Below are 17155 nucleotides of genomic sequence, written 5' to 3' on the forward strand. Positions count from 1 at the left end.
GGAAACTTCTCTTCCATTCCTCCCCTTTCTCAGCTCTGGTTCAATGTCCCTTTTTATAGTTCACAGACAACTTTCCTTTGAGCATTGCTTTAATATCACCCTGTTTATTCAACCATTGCCTCTAATATGAATTGTGAGCAATCTTTGCTCAAGGACTGAGCATTCCGTCCCTGTCATCCAAAGCAGTTGCATAGTGTTTGGGACATAAAATGACAAAACAAACAAGTATATAATAAAATAAAACTATAGATAACAATTTTGACTGCTTATTACACGTCATTAACACAAAATTAACTAGAGATCTGATATGTGGCTTGAATATGTATATTTTATAACTTTTAAGAAAGTACATAAAATGGTTGTGGATACAAAAGTAATGGGTCTGTCAAAACATGCATGTTAATTACACTAGAAGTAAAGAGCATCTGTCAGTGTATGTTCTCGATATTTGTCTATTTCATCTATCTTTGCTATAGTTTCTGATGGTTAAAGCACTGAATCAGCCTGTTGAGACGACATGGGTATGGTGATATATTTGAGGGACCTTAAAAGATTTAAGGTCATTGTTTATTATGCATTACAATTATAGAGTTTAAAAGCCACAGATTGTCTTAGATTTTCTAGCTGCCATTGCAAAATGTCTTTATGTGAAAACATGTCAAAGTGGAAGTAAAGCCCAAGAAGATTCTCTGATTTTCTAAGGAGCATTTGTGGGACACTGACCTGTCACATAATATCATGATAGAAAAAAAACCTATAGAGGCTATATCTTTTTTTTTTGACAAAAGGCTTTAAGGGTTTTCACCTGAACCATATTTCCTCCGTTAACACATACTCTTCTGGAATTGTTACTTATGAGTAGCAGCATGGTAGAAAACATTGTTTGAAATTTATTGTCTAAGAAAAATGGGATGCCAGTGGGTTGCTACTAATTTAGAGGACGTAAATATGTCATCTAATTAACTTATCTCCCTCCCATATAACAAGTATATATTACAGAATCTAAAGACTGAATCTATCCCTATATTGACAGTTTTATCAGAATGAGAGGGTTTGAATTAAAGTCAAGGGAATTTTAAGCCCTATTTGTGAAATTTCAAACTTAGACTTGACTGATTGAATTAATTCTGGGCTTCCTTTCCCTGAATTTGGTATGGGGGATATTTTTTAGGAGATTCATGACTGAAACAGAAGCTTGGGCGGATGGCCTATAATGACTCTTTTATCTTGAAATTCTACATAAATAGGGAACACCACATCAAAGGACTTGATGTTATCTAGCCTGTCTACTTCAATTCTCATCATTCCCTTCCCTTCTTAGTCTCTCTTCATCACATCCTTCTCACACATCCCCAGTGACTGATGAAAAATATTATTGTCCAAAGACAGTATTTTTGGGGTCAAGGCCAGGTTTTTAAAGATGGTGACATGGGAAGCTCCTGAATTCCTCTTTTCGCAGGACACACCAAATGAACAGCTACATATTGTACAATTCCCTCTGAAGGAAATCAAGAAACTAGCTGAGTGACTCCTACACATCAGAAGAATGAAAAAATATCCACATTGAAATGGCTAGGAAAAGGTGAGACAGACTTTTGTACTAAATCCCACCCCCAGCACAGGGACATATAATCGGGAGGAAACATCTGGCTCTCAGCTTCTCCCTGAAAAGCGAAGGGTTTTGGACCCCACATCTGGAGTCCCAACTTTTAAGACTCTCAACAAAAGGACAGGCCTCCAAATGCTCTAGCTCAGAAAGCCAATGGGGCTTGTTTCCACAAGGTCCACAAAAGTGTAGCAAACAAAAAAAATAGTTATTAAGAGAAGCCAGCACTAGCTGCAGCTATCACACCAGGGCTCAGAGCAGAGATATCAGACAGAAAAGCCTCTCTCTCAGCCTTTCCCTGAATGGAGTCTACATGCACACATTAAAAGCTGCTGCCTGAGGGACAGTCTGCTAATTTAGCATGTGTCTATGGCTGACTGAGATCCTCCTTGGAGACCAGAAAAGCCTGTAGACACCTCCTCCACTCTCTCCCTCTTGCCCACCCCAAGTCACAAGTACATCCCTGGAAGGAGCTTGCACACACATCTGCACCCCAGCTTTTGTGGATGCTCCCTGAGGAGCATGTCCCCAGATCTCCTGGCTTTGATAGCCTATAGGGTTTCCATTCAGGAATGCCACAGAAGCTTAAAATTATATGCAGCATCATTTTTGATCGCAATGATACGAAACTAGAGAACACGTATAAGAAGAAAACTGGAAAATTCACAAATAGGTAGAAAATAATCAACATACTCCTGAACAACCAATGGGCCAAAGAAAAAATCAAAAGAAAATTAAAAAAATGTCTTAAGACAAATAAAAATAGAAGCATACATAAAGTTAAGGGGTGTGGTAAAAGTAGTTATAAGATGGAAGTTTACAGAGAGAAATGCTTAGATTAAGAAAAAACAAAGATCTCAAATAGACAACCTAACTTCACACTTCAAGGAACTACAAAGAAGAACAAACTAAGCCCAAAGTTAGTAAAAGGAATGAAATAACAAACATCAGAGCCGAAATAAATGACAGAGACTAAAAAGACATAGAAAGGATCAATCAAACAAAAGCTGGTTTTTAAAAAAGATAGACAAAATAGATAAATCTTTAGCTAGACTTACCAATAAAAAAAGAAAGACAAATAAATAATATTATAAATGAAAGAAGATATGTTACACATGATATCACATAATTACAAAGGATCATAAGAGACCACTATGAACAATTCTACACCAACAAATTGAACACCTTAGGAGAAATGGAGAAATTCCTAGAACATACAACTCGCCAACACTGAATCATAAGCAAATAGAAAATCTGAATAGACAAATTACTAGTAAAGACTGTGGTGCAGTAATCAAAAAAACTCCCAACAAAGAAAAGTCCAGGAGCAGATGGTTTCACTGGTGAATTCTATCAACATTTCAAGGAGAATTAATACCAATCCATCTCAAACTCTTGCAAAAAATAGAAGAGAGAAGACTTCCAAACTCATTTTCTAAGGCCAGCATTACTCTGATAGCAAAACCAGACAAGGAAACTAAAAGAAAAGAAAATTAAAAATTAAAATTTCAGCAAACCAAATTCAACAGTGAATTAAAAATTTCATACAGCATGACCAAGTGGAATTTATTCCAGGGATGCAAGGATGGTTCAACATCTGCAAATCAATCAATATGATAAACCAAATTAATGAAATGAAGGATAAAAATTATATGCTTATTTCAACAGATGGAGGAAAAAGATTGACAAAATTCAACATCCTTTCATAATAAAACTCAGCAAACTGAGTATAGAAGTAGCTTACCTCAACATAAATAAAGGCCACGTATGACAAGCCCACAGCTAACATCATACTCCACAGTGAAAGGTGAAATCTTTCACTCTTAGCTGAGGAACAAGACAAGGATGCCCATCCTTGCCACTTTTATTCAACATACATAGTACTGCAAGTCTAGGCCAGAGCAATAAGGAAAGAAAAGACATAAAAGGCGTCTAAATTGGAAAGGAAGAAATTAAATTGTCTCTTTTTGCAGATGACATAATATTATATATACAAACACCTAAAGAGTCCACCAAAAAATCTGTTAGAACTAATAAACAAATTCAGTAAAGTTCCTGGATAGAAAAATCAATATACCAAAATCAGTCGCATTTCTACACACTAATAATGATCTATCAGAAAGAGAAATTAAGAAAACAATCTTATTTACAATAACATAAAAAAATATAATAAGACATTAAGGAATAAATTTAACCAAGGAGGTGAAAGATCTGTACACTGGAAACTATAAGATATTGATGAGTAGTTGAAGACGACACAAGTGGAAAGATATTCCATGCTCATGCATCAGAAGAATTAATATTGTTAGTTTAATATCTGGAAGTGTGATGCCTCCGGGTTAATTCTACTTTCTCAAGATGACATTAGCTATTCAAGGTCTTGTTTGGTTCCATAAAAATTTTAGGATTGTTTTTTCCTATTTCTGTGATAAACACTACTGGAATTTCGATAGGGATTGCATTGAATATGTAGATCACTTTATGTAGTATAGATATTTTAACGATATTTGGAAAGGACAAAAAATTACACTCCGATGTGTCTCAACTTTGTAAAAATTGCAACGAATAAAAGCAAACTATTTCTTTTTAGAAAAAATAGAATCCTGGTTTTTCTTAAAGCCTCTTCCATGCACACATGCACACATGATCTATATTAGTTGAAACAGTCTCCAAAACCTCTTTATTTCTACTATTTTACCATCACCCACCAGTCTAGCCATTTAAAATATTTAAGAACAAATATGCAATTAGACACTACTCGTGCAAGTAGTGTTACTAGGACTGCAGGGTATATAGAAATAGCCAAACACTGCTATTATTTCTAAGGAGCTTACAATGTAGTAAAGGCCATATATATGAATAAAATAAACGTAATTTAAGAAAAAATGTGCTAAGTATAGTGGATGTTATCCAGTCATAAAATCATTGCAATCTGGATGGGTGACCTGATTGGAGGAATGAATCACGCATGCTTAATGAAAAAAAAGTATTTGATATAACCATTGAAGAATTGTTACTTTTTTAAGTGGGGAGGTAAAGGATATTGTCTCAGAAATGAAAGAGAAAAAACATAATTAAGGATAAATAACAATTAACAAAATAATCATCTTATTTATTAAATTTAAATTTCAACAGGATACATTATAATTGAGATGAATTAAGTAGAGGATCTATCTGAGTTTCATTAGATGTCTGATTTGACTGGAGGAAGATGGTGTAGACTCAGTGCAGCAATGAATCATACTATAAAAAATTATTTTACCTTCCTGGCATAGATCAACTTGGTGCGAGTGTGAAGAATTAAAAGTTCAGGCTTTGCTGGAATTGTTGCAACATTCACGGGAGAAAATACAAAACTAGAAATCTAATTAATCTCATGTTTACATGATACAGAAGGGTGAGAGCAAAGGCTTTAGAGATTTAAATCCTGAATGTCATTAAGTAAAAATAAAAAACGATCTGTCTGTGTTTTTCAGCTATCAGAGGTAAGCACAGAAGGACTTGCTTATCACAGGTAGGTTTCTGAGTCACCAAATTTAAAAAAATGAAGAATAAAAAATTGTACATTTGGAAAAATGAAGATAAAATATTTATAAAATTGTAAATAAATATTTTCACTTACTTCTTTTAGTTAATAGTCTGAAAGCTAATGGTAAAAAATGATATTTCTTGTTAAATCCTGGTGAATTCTATTCATTTTGATTACCAAATGAACAGTTTTACTTGCTTATATTTTAACCAAAATTAAGACTAAAAACTTTTTTAATCATTGTGGAAGGGTATATGCAAATGTAAGATTTTTTTCTCAGTAATAATTGAGATATCACAATACAAATACTAATTTGTTTAAATTCAACACCATATGAACCACACACCATATTTACTCGTCTAAAATAAAATCAGACAATCACTCATATTCCAACAAAAAGACATAGATGCATGCACACACACACGCAAACAGAAGCTTATATATCAAAAATGTATTTATTATTTCTGTTCTCATACCTATTTTTAATGAACGAGTCAGGGTTAAAATTTAAAAGGGTGGAAATGTAAGAGTTAAATTCTGTGGTTTCCACTTGTTTTTAGCATTTCTCTTTTACTGGCTAAGGGACATATCCTTTGGCACCAGACTGCTCCTACATGGAGGTAATAATAATGTGGCAAAGCAGTAATATATTCTAGAGAAAAGTTTATTAAAATATATTTAATATCTCAATAAATACTAAAAACAAGGTAGACCAAGAACAGTAGCACCATATTGTTCATTATATTTAAAACACAGATATGTTCACTGTGTATGAATTTAATAGACAGTCTTAAATCATGATTCTTAAGGAATTCAGTAAGTGTAATCACTTTAACACACAATTGGATATTTATTTTTTAAATACAGGCTGTATATTCCAGATTTGTCTTTAATTTAGGTGTTACTTTCCTATTATATTTCAATTGTAATGAGCTTTCAGTTAATGATTGACTGCTGAGACAGAGCAGTGAAGGTTCACACAAGCCACATACCTCACGGATGACATCCAATTTGAGAATCACGCTTTCTCAAAATCCTATCCCAGACACTTTAGCTTTTGTCAAGAACATAACAATGAAACTTGTATGGGCTATTTTCTGATGATAAAGAATATAATGTACTGAAATAAATTCTTATCCACTTACAGGTTATGTTTTTGTGAGTGTCAAGAAAGGTTAAAACTTTGATCTATCATTTTCTTGATCAATTCTGTAGACTTTTAGAAGAATAAAGAAGAATGGATAGGGAAAATTGCCCTTCCTTGTAGGAATTCCTTCTCTTGGGAATTAACAGTACCCTTGGGATCAAAGTGACCCTATTTACCATGTTTCTAATTGTTTATCTCATCACTATAAACACAAAGCACATTTTTCAAATGTTGTGAAAGAAATTAAAAAGTGCTTCCTGAAAATGGAGACAATTAATCTGGGATCTAAAAGATAAGTAGGAATTAACTGAGAGATGCAAGTAGATAGAGAAAGCATTCTGGGCAGATGAATCAGCAATTAGAGGGGCCCTGAGGTGAACAGAACCACGGCATTTTTCTGGAATTTAAAGAAAACCATTATGTTCTGGCTGACACCACATTTTCACCCAAAAGTATTTATTTGAAGATTCTGAGAGCTAAACTTTAGGTACGTTGACACAGATTTGTGTATTCTCACCAATACAACTTTCTAGATATTTTCCATTACTTATGTTTGTGCTTAAATTGAGTGTAGGGAGCAGTGATTACCAATCTTAATCTTCTCTCCAAACCAAGGATGAGTAATAATAGGTTAATTGGCAAAGAGAGTCTTTTTATACCTCCTTTCTCTGTTCATGGGTATATCCTAGTGAGATATTGTGGGCAGAGCAGCCCTCTACATGTGTCAATTCAACTTATCCTCCTAACCTTTCAATTTTTTTTAATATTGTGTTTAATAAACTTGCTCAGCCAGAAGGGAGCGTTAGTGGGTTAAATTAGGTTTGTTTGTATTCTTTCTATCTCATGCATCACCCAATAAACATTCCATCATAACAATTTCAAGTACATAAGTAGCAAATAAATAAATAAGAATAAATTAAAAACTTCTGCCCTAACTCAAAGTTCCATAAATGCAGCTCCCTTTTCTGTCTTGTTCATCAATATTTCTGTTTTGCTATTTATAATGCTTAGCCCCAGGATGCCATTCAAAAACATTGAATAAATGAATGAACGCCCCTTACAGAATTGATGTAAAAGAGCCTTTGTAAATTTACCAAAAAAAAAAAAAAACAAAAAACATATCCTTTATTTTATTTTATTCTAGTATGCTCATCTTAGTTGAAATCCATCTGTGCTTTGTGTCTTTTTTTTTTTTTAATTTTTTGTTTATTGTAGTAACATTGGTTTATAACATTGTATAAATTTCAAGTGTACATCATTTCCACTGCTGGGTATTTATCCAAAGAACTTGAAAACACCAATGCATAATGATATATGCACCCCTGTGTTCATTGCAGCCTTATTCACAATAGCTAAGACTTGGAAGCAACCTAAGTGCCCATCAAGGGACGAATGGATAAAGAAGATGTGGTATACACAATGGAATACTACTCAGCCATAAGAAACGATGAAATCCAGACATTTGTGACAACATGGATGGACATTGAGGGTATTATACAAAGTGAAATAAGTCAGAGGGAGAAGGTCAAATACCGTATGATTTCCTTCATTAAGTAGTAGATAATAACAACAATAAACAAACACATAGAGACAGAGATTGGATTGGTGGTTACCAGAAGGGAAGGGGGGAGGGGGGAGGGCGAAAGGGATAATTCGGCACATGTGTGTGGTGATGGGTTGTAATTAGTATTTGGGTGGTGAACATGATGTAATCTATGCAGAAATAGAAGTATAATGATGTGCTTCTTGTCTTTTGGCCTAGGGTGAGTAAGTATCAGTAAAAGGGATTATTTGATGTAGAAAACTTCTTGGATCCTCTATTGCTCATCATTCTGCCCCAATTATATTAGCGACATCCTCAGGATCAGCAGTTCTAGATTTATATTGGACCTCACAGACTGCTTACCAGACGCACTTCTCTTCCTGTAGATTTCCCTTCTTACCCTCACTGTGGAGAAAAGATAAGGTGTTATTGGCAACTGTACAGAAACTGCATGAATGGAGCGGGTAATGTACCTGGAACTTTTGCAAAAGCTGCTAGAAAAAATGACTCCGTCTCTGTTGAGGTGTTCATATCATTACTTAAAATTTAAAAACACAACTGAAATGCCCAATTGATACAGTTTAAGATGAAATGAGTGTTATTGACTTCAATATAAGAAAAATTTTTCTCTTTAATAAGAAAAAAATACAAAGACCAAAGTTGTGTTTACATTAGTATTCCATTTGTAATGATTTATATTGGCTCTCTGTGTATCTGTGAAATAAACTGGAACCATACACTAAACGCAAATTTAATAGTGGCCATTGCTGTGTAGCCAGATGTTAGGTAATCCTAATATTTATTCCAATAACTTAGTTATGTTAATAGCTTATGCTGTTCTCACAGTAATTAATTAACAATCAAGTTATTAAAAACCACAACACTATTTCGTGTTGTCAAGAATATTCATTTTATTTTAGGTTGCTGTCAAGAAAGGAACATTTAGACACTCTTTTCTGGTTCTGGGAGCAGAGTGTAATTGGTTACACGAGATTTGTTACTTAGGTCCTCTTCTCTCATTTTATGTATCCCTTTAGTGTATAAAATGTGCGGAGTGTTATGTATGTCAAACATGATGTGAATGAAACAATACAATAAAAACATGCGATTTTTGGCAGATTGTCTTCAATTACTAATTGAACAGGGTTTTGAGACAAGTAAAAACATTTTATTACTCTTAAATATTTTCTTTGTAATCTCAAATAATTTATTTCTTGTTCAAACAATATTTCATATATAAGGACCTCTATATCATTGCCCAAATCTCTTCCACACTTAACCTACTCTGTTAAAATATGTTAAATATATTCACATCTATAAAAAAACCTATTCATGTTTTGACAAAGTGGATTCACTGGTCATCTTTCATATATATGTTTAAGGAAAAAAAGATACTCTTTATATTTTTTGCTTTATCTTTTCCTTTAAAGATAGCGATTTAATAGCCTTTACATGATAAGAAAAGTAAGATTTTTTGTATTTGTTTCTGTTTTATTTTTGTTATAAGAAAATGATTATGATGATAAAAATTTTAAGAGAACAGGACTTTTAAGTGAAACAGAGTTGGGTTCAAATCTGTGTATGGGTTTCCCCTGCTATCCAAAAGTAGAGTGTTCCTATGAATTTTTTCTTAAACTGGACATGGCACAAAGTGAAGAAGCAATCACCATTAATTTATATGGAAAAAAAATTTGAGCACCCCCAGATCAAAAAATAACCTACCAAAATACATCCAGAGAAAGCACAGATGCTCACAGACAGTTCAAAGTTGTGGCGGCTTGACCCCAGATGCTGAGTGTAGTTCCCAGGGAAGGAGCTTAGCGATACCACTCTTGCTGCTGTGGGTGTGAGCTGCCTTTACAGGGGTTTCTTCAAAAGAAATGCTGAACACTGTTTTTGCTTTTCGCCTTTATTCGTAAAAGCAAAAATCATCTTTAGATTTCTTTCGGTTACTGAAAACAGGTAATAATATAGGTCTTTCATAAAAGTGAAGTGGCATAGAGGGAACTTTCAGATAGCAGGGGAAACCTGTACTATCATTTATGTGTTAGTTGTGAGACTTTCGATTACTTAATGTTGTTAAGCCTCACTTTCCTCATTTGTTTAACGTGGGCTTAATATATACATTACAAGTATATATATATACACACACATATCTGAGGTTGATCAAACGAGTTTCTAAGATCATTCAGAGCCAACTAACTCCCCATCAGGGACTAAATCTCTGATCCTGAAAGAAAAGATAATATCATTCATGGCATCATGTCATGAAGTGGAGTCTCCAGGATCCATCTTTATCCACCTTAGAGCTGCTCACCCAGTCTGTCAGATTCTGCTTGCAGATCATAGCCTCAGGTCATGTTTGGAGCTCTCTGCCCAGCCACCTTAAGACCTGTTTTTCCTGACCCTTCCCTCACTGTAGGTTAGAGCTGAGCAGAGATTTCTTCACAGCTACCCATGCTGGCCCTACCATTCCCATGCCCAGGCCAGATGCCTGAAACCACTTAATGATCTACATCCCAGACCCCACATTGCCAAGAAATGAGTTGAATTTATTAGTCCCGGAGTACCCCATTTTATGATATTCTGTGGGGCACTATCCCAAAAGTCATGGCTGAAATGGCACACTTAGCTGCAAAGGAACCAGTTTCTATGCATTGTGATGAGCCTGTGTGCTTTAGAGAATATTTCCTGCTCATTATTTAGGAAGAAACACTTGGTTCTCATCACCTTCAGGCTGCCATTCCATTCTTCCCTATTGAAAGACCACATTGGTCAGAGCCCTACCTCACCACCGATCTGTATGAACAAAACTCTTCTTGGAGAATTCGTTGTCATTGCAATAAATGGAACTGTGGCTTTGATTCATAACCCACCATACAGTTTCACTATCAGAAGGCTTTCCTCTCTAGTTTATGCTTCCTCACTACTGAACCTCAACTGCGAGTTTAACACTTTCCTTAGATTTTCCAATCTTACCTTCTCTATGGGTCATGTTCTAGCCACTGACAACACTATCATCCCACGTTTTGTAGCTTCCAGTTTCTATCTCTGGCTCCCAGTGCATAGGCTCCTTCAGTAATTGTGTGCAGTGAGTCAATGTTATAGCTCCATTCCTTCACTCTTGTTGCTTATTTCCGCTCAGGCTTTGGTATCTGTAAATGTAAGCACAACCAGTGGTGACAATTAGGGTCTATGTACAATGATAAAAGCAGTAGCTCCATACGGATGAAAAGCTGGTTAGCAAAATTTGTTAGATCAAAACATTAATAATTCTCAGTATAGACAAGTGTGTGAATCTTCCTTATGAGGCAGCAAATTTAACCTAGCTTGAAATCTCCTGTAGAAATGTGCTAGGACCTGGAGAAGCAGTGACAACTAAATTGAGTGTGAATCTGTTCTCTCAACTCACTATAATTGTGACCTTCAAACATCACCTTTTCTCTTCAGGCCTGTTTCCACTTTCTCAGAAAAGGGACTTAAGCTGAATCATCTTTATTAAACATTCCAGTTACCACATTTTGTATCTATATTGGTATATCCATCAACTCCTATACCCATTTGTATTTGAGGTGATTAAAAGAGAGCAGATGAGTGGGAATATATTGACATCAATGGAAAACATCACATCTCTAGGCCATTTTGACATGAAATGTAGTTCTCGTGATGACAGATGGACAGCATAGGTTGCAGGAGCCCCCAAACCACAAAACTGAATGCATTTAACTGGCCTTGTATTCTGCATTGTGACTTTGAGACACTTCATAAAAGCGGGTATTCAACTTTGATCAGGGAAATCAAATATGCCACACAATGGCTAAAAGTAAAATGAAAGATGATGTTAAGTATCAGTGAGGATGAGGAAGAGCCAGAGGACTCACACAGAGTGTGATAGTGTAAGTGTGGACTGGCAAAATTCATAGAAATCTTTATGATGTTATTTACTAAATCTAAATTTTGCATACACTCACACTCACACATATTTTCAACTCCTGATTTTATATGCAAGATAAGTGAGTGCCTATTTCTATGAAAAGACATGGACAAGAATGTTCACATTATTATTATTGGTGATAGAAGAAGAGAAAACAACTCAACTGCCTATCAACACGAAGGTAAATAAATAAATAATGATAGATTTGTACAAAAGAGCCCACACAACAGTGAGATTGGATGTGCTACAACTGCATCCATCCAACAGTGATGGATTGCACAAGTATGTTGTTGAATGAAACAGTGCATACTGTACACACCCACTTCTGTGTGGTTCGAAGAAATAGAAACTAGTCTATCATAATAAATGTCAAGAAAATAGCCACTCTTTGGGGGTAAAAGATTATTTACAAAAGGGAGCATGTAGAAGGCTTCGGTGAAGCCGAAGGTGAACAGAAGGTAATGTTCTGTTTCTTGGTCTGGGTTCTGGTTAGAGGGGTATTTTTTTTTTAATATATCTACCTGTATACTTATCATTTAGATATTCTCTTTATGCACCTTACATATCAAAAAGGCTTTCAAAAAGCAAAGTCTATACCCTATTAGCTTATAAGAAACCTCAGAAATTTATTATAAATTTTTATCTAATCTACGCAGAGGTTGAAATGTAATGATGCACACCTGAAATTTGTATAATGTTATAAACCAATGTTACTGCAATTAAAAAAAAATCAGTCTTTCAGGTGTATATCCTTGTATTTTGAGTTCTGTATACACTGCATCGTGTTCATCACCAAAATTCTGGTTTCCATCTGTCACCATATGGTATACAGAAGTGAAAATGTAATGATGCACACCTGAAATTTATATAATGTTATAAACCAAGGTTAACTCAATTAAAAATAAATAAATAAATATATTTTTATCTCTATTAATGCCTCATATAAAATGAAGTTCAACATATTTTTGTAAAATAAATAGCATAACTTTCATAGAATATTTCAGAGAGTAACCATCTCTTTTGTTATTAATTATTGCTCCATTTTTTTAAAGCAAAGATGTCTTATCCAAACCATGAGTGCCTCTAATACTGTTTCCAGGAACAAGGAGATTTATGGTCAACCTTGTTTTCTTTAGTATCATCATCATGTCCTGAATTTATTTGATATGGCCCATGCTTCTGGGCAGACAACCATCTTCTGGAAGAAGGAGTTTATAAGTAGACAGTTGCCTACATAGTATTATATTTATTGACACCAGTGATACCAGGAAAGCCATGTAGATTTCAAATTTTTCTCTCATTTCTTTGTCTTTGAGGTCTTAAATTCTGCCTTAAGTCTTTTCCGCTATAGTTAAAGAAAGCCATTCTTTATTAACACACAAACACTTTAGGGAGTAATTTAGATTATCCAATTTTCAGCAAGATGGTGTTACTCATGCTCCATGTTTAATGGGGAGTGGGAGTTAGACTACATGTTCTGGTGGGGCTGCCATTAGTCTGGATCCTGCCTAAACTGTGTAGCCTCAGGAAATTGACATCCCTGGAGACAGGAAGCACCTGAGGGAAAATGAGTATGAGAGGAAGATGACCAAGTTTGACTCCTCCTCCTCCAAAATGCTCCAGAGAAGTAGAGAATTGCGTAACACTATTAGGGATCAGAAATATATGGTTTTCTTATGTATCTTATAAAAAATTAGTAGTAATTACTTAGCTGGTTTGAGATTTGTCTCAACAATATTTTCCACAGGAGTATATTTGGTATTTTAGTATTGAGGTCATCACACAAAGAAAAGCAATAAGATTGAAAGAAATTGAAAGTTGTAACTAAAATCACATTTCATAAATTAAAAATATATTAATTTCATTGAATTTTGCCTGAAGAGCGTTCCAGCTTTTTAGAAAGCTGGGAACTTCATAACAACAAATTAGGGAAACACATGAACAAAAATAACTGCAAAACCTATGTTTGTGTTTAGTCCAGGTGAGGTTTCAGAAGAATTACAAAACCACCTGAAGTATTGCAATGCATCAACTGGTGTATATCTCGCAGATATTACTTTTTGTTTGAATAAATTTTGCATTTACAGACTCTTTGGTAATACATTAACTGCATTAAGACTCAAGCTGTGCAGCTAATGTACATGATCGTTATACATATTCTTGAATATCAATCAACACTAGATGGTTAAAGAACACATCTGACCTACACTTATAAGTGCGCAACAATGCTTCCCACACATGGTAAAACATTACTCAATAAGTGGACAGCACAGAGATTATCACCCTAAATTGCCAGACTGCACAATGTCAAAGGACAGCAACTTAGTGATTTTCTATTTGGGTCCTGGAACTAAGCCACGCAGCCTCCCTCCACGTCACTTTCTCTTCACATCAACAATAATAATATTCAATGCCAGGCTGATATAAATAAAAGAAATTACCTCCCAATTTGGCAACCCTTTTGCCCTCAATCACTGTTGAGATTCTACCATGGTTTACAAGTGGGACTTGAAAGGTCGCTCAGTTTGCTCAGAAATCTAGGAGTTTATCGGTCATTAATTTTGTTATTTTTTGTGTGTCGTTTTAACATAAACACACTACAACATTCTATAAGAGTATTTCAGAGGGTTATCTTTGAAGATGAATTGTTTCATTGCACAGCGTTCAGGAATCTATTGTGAGCAATTTCTATGGATTCAATGAATCTTAATGTCTATGGGACTGTAGAAGATTACTTATCACCACTACGTTTCAATTTCTGTTTCATAGTGTGAGGTTGTTAGAGAAAACTCAGTACATATGTGATAATATATAAAACATATATAAAACATATGATACTGTGTGGTGATAATTAGATAATATGAAACAATTACGAGTGGTAAGAAAGACAAAATTTCCTTTATTTAAAGTCAAATTGCTTTGCTCCCAAAGGCCTTTTGTTAGAATTCATTTTAAGGAAATACCTGGTTATGATAAATTAAGTATGTAGAATTTTACACATATCAGAATTTTTGTGATGTGAAAAATTGTATATAAACCAAGTGTCCATTAGCAGAGGACATATTCTATATATATTATAGATATGTACATATATATATGTATTCTAGAATATGATGTATTATATCATATATAGTATGTGATATATATCACATTAAAATGGTATATTATATATAATTTTATTCTGGTATGATTTTTGTTTTTATTGTTGTTTTAATAGTTTATAACATTGTGAAATTTTTGGTTGTACATTCTTGTTTGTCCATCACCATATATATGTCTCCCTTCATCCCTTATGCCCACCCCCTACTCCCATTGCCCCTGGTAATCACAATACAGTTTTCTCTGTCCATGTGTTGGTTTATATTCCACATATGAGTGAGATCATACAGTGTTTGTCTTTCTCTTTCTGGCTTATTTCACTTAACATAATACCATCTGGGCCCATCCATGTTGTTGTAAATGGGACAATTTTGTCTTTTTTATGGCTGAGTAGTATTCCATTGTATATATGTACCACATCTTCTTGATCCAATCATCAGTCAAGGGACACTTAAGTTACTTCTCCTTCTTGGCTATAGTGAATCATGCTGCAATGAACATAGGGGTGCATAAGCCTCTTTGGATTGTTGATTTCAGGTTCGTTGGATAGATTCCCAGTAGTGAGATAGCTGGACCACAGGGTATTTCTATTTTTAGTTCTTTGAGGAATCCCCCTACCGTTTTCCACAGAGGCTGCACCAGTTTGCATCCCCACCAGCTGTGTATGAGGGTTCCTGTTTCTCCACATCCTCTCCAACATTTGTTATTTTTTGTCTTGGTGATTATAGCCATTCTAATGGGCATGAGGTGATATCTTAGTGTTTTGATTTGCATTTCCCTGATGATTAGTGATGTTGTACATCTTTTAATGTGCCTATTTGCCATCAGTATATCTTCTTTGGAGAAGTGTCTGTTCAAAAATTAAACATCAAATAGTATAGGAAAAATGTCTAGTTATCCCTAGGCAGTATGAAAACTGTCAGTTTATTGTTTTTGGTTTTACAAGAATCTTTATTTTGTGACTGTGTTTAATGAAGAGTGTTTGTGTATGTGTGTCTAAGTGAATGAGTGTGAGTGGGTGTGTGTTTTGTAACTAATGGAATTACAATAAAATGCTTATATAGGGATTGAGGAACAGGAAATAAAATATATCATTGACTGGAGTAATTTGACTATAGACAAATAAGTATAACATCAGTCATTAAGGTACAGAGGGAAAGAAGAAAATTTTTATAAAAAGGCCCGTATTTCTTTTGAAATCACCCTAACTGTATGAAATATCAAATTATAAGTCATATTATTATATTTGTCACTTATTCCTGAGAGACCAAGTGTTCAACACCCAGGGACCAGACACGAAGAGGGTTATATAACCCAGTCAGTCAGGAGACGATGCTGAACCTCCTACAGACCGAACTGCATGCAACAGAGGAGTCAGTAGTTCTGGGCCAGGTACTAATAATTTTTGTTGTTTCTCTGATTTATATTTTAGATTTCTTTGGTTCTTTTATCCTTTTTTACTGAAAGTATGTTATAAAATCAAAGGAGGATATACACACTTTTAGTCTGCACACTTATTATAATTACTTTTATCAATCTATTTTTTTAAATACACATATACATAAATAGAGAATATAATAAAATGCAAGTATGGATTGCGGAGGTGGTTGTACATTTTTTATTATCTTAAATCTCTTCCCTGTACTTTTATATAACTTTAAAAATATTTTCATTTTTACAGGAAAGTACTTTTTTTAATGATGTATTTAGAGAGACAAATATTAAAATGAGTTTAGGCCAAGGGTGTGAAGACCTGCACATCGATCATTAGATCATTATTCAGATGTTCTTTTTCTGTCCTTCATCCACTGTTAACTCCACTTTTCTTATATTGTGACAGAACAGAAGAGATCATGTATGACATCACATATAACATAGCTGATTTGGGTAAAATATAACAGCTGGACATAAAATTCAACTGACCTCCCAAGGACCACGGATTCTTTTAAACCAAAGGGAGGTAGATTTCAGAGATACTCAAAAGAAATGGGGGTCAAAGAAAACAAACAATACTACCAATTTTAGGGATTGGGATGGGGCACAGTTCAGACATAACTCTCTAGACATGGTGGGACTGTAGACACCTAAGGACTTCTATCAAGTGTCTGAGACATCAGGTATTCTGGAGCATAGGTCATGCAGATCCCAGTCCACTGGGGCAGAGGGACTCACACAGTAACCATACTCCCTTTCTCGCCTCTCTATGACCTGTGTTACCAGTATCCAAACAATTATGTCCCAAACATTATCTCCCCTGAGCCACAGCAGTTGTCAGAGGGGGCCTGGTCAGCCCTAAC

Source organism: Diceros bicornis, chromosome 31 (assembly GCF_020826845.1).
Source record: "Diceros bicornis minor isolate mBicDic1 chromosome 31, mDicBic1.mat.cur, whole genome shotgun sequence".
Classification (NCBI taxonomy): domain Eukaryota; kingdom Metazoa; phylum Chordata; class Mammalia; order Perissodactyla; family Rhinocerotidae; genus Diceros; species Diceros bicornis.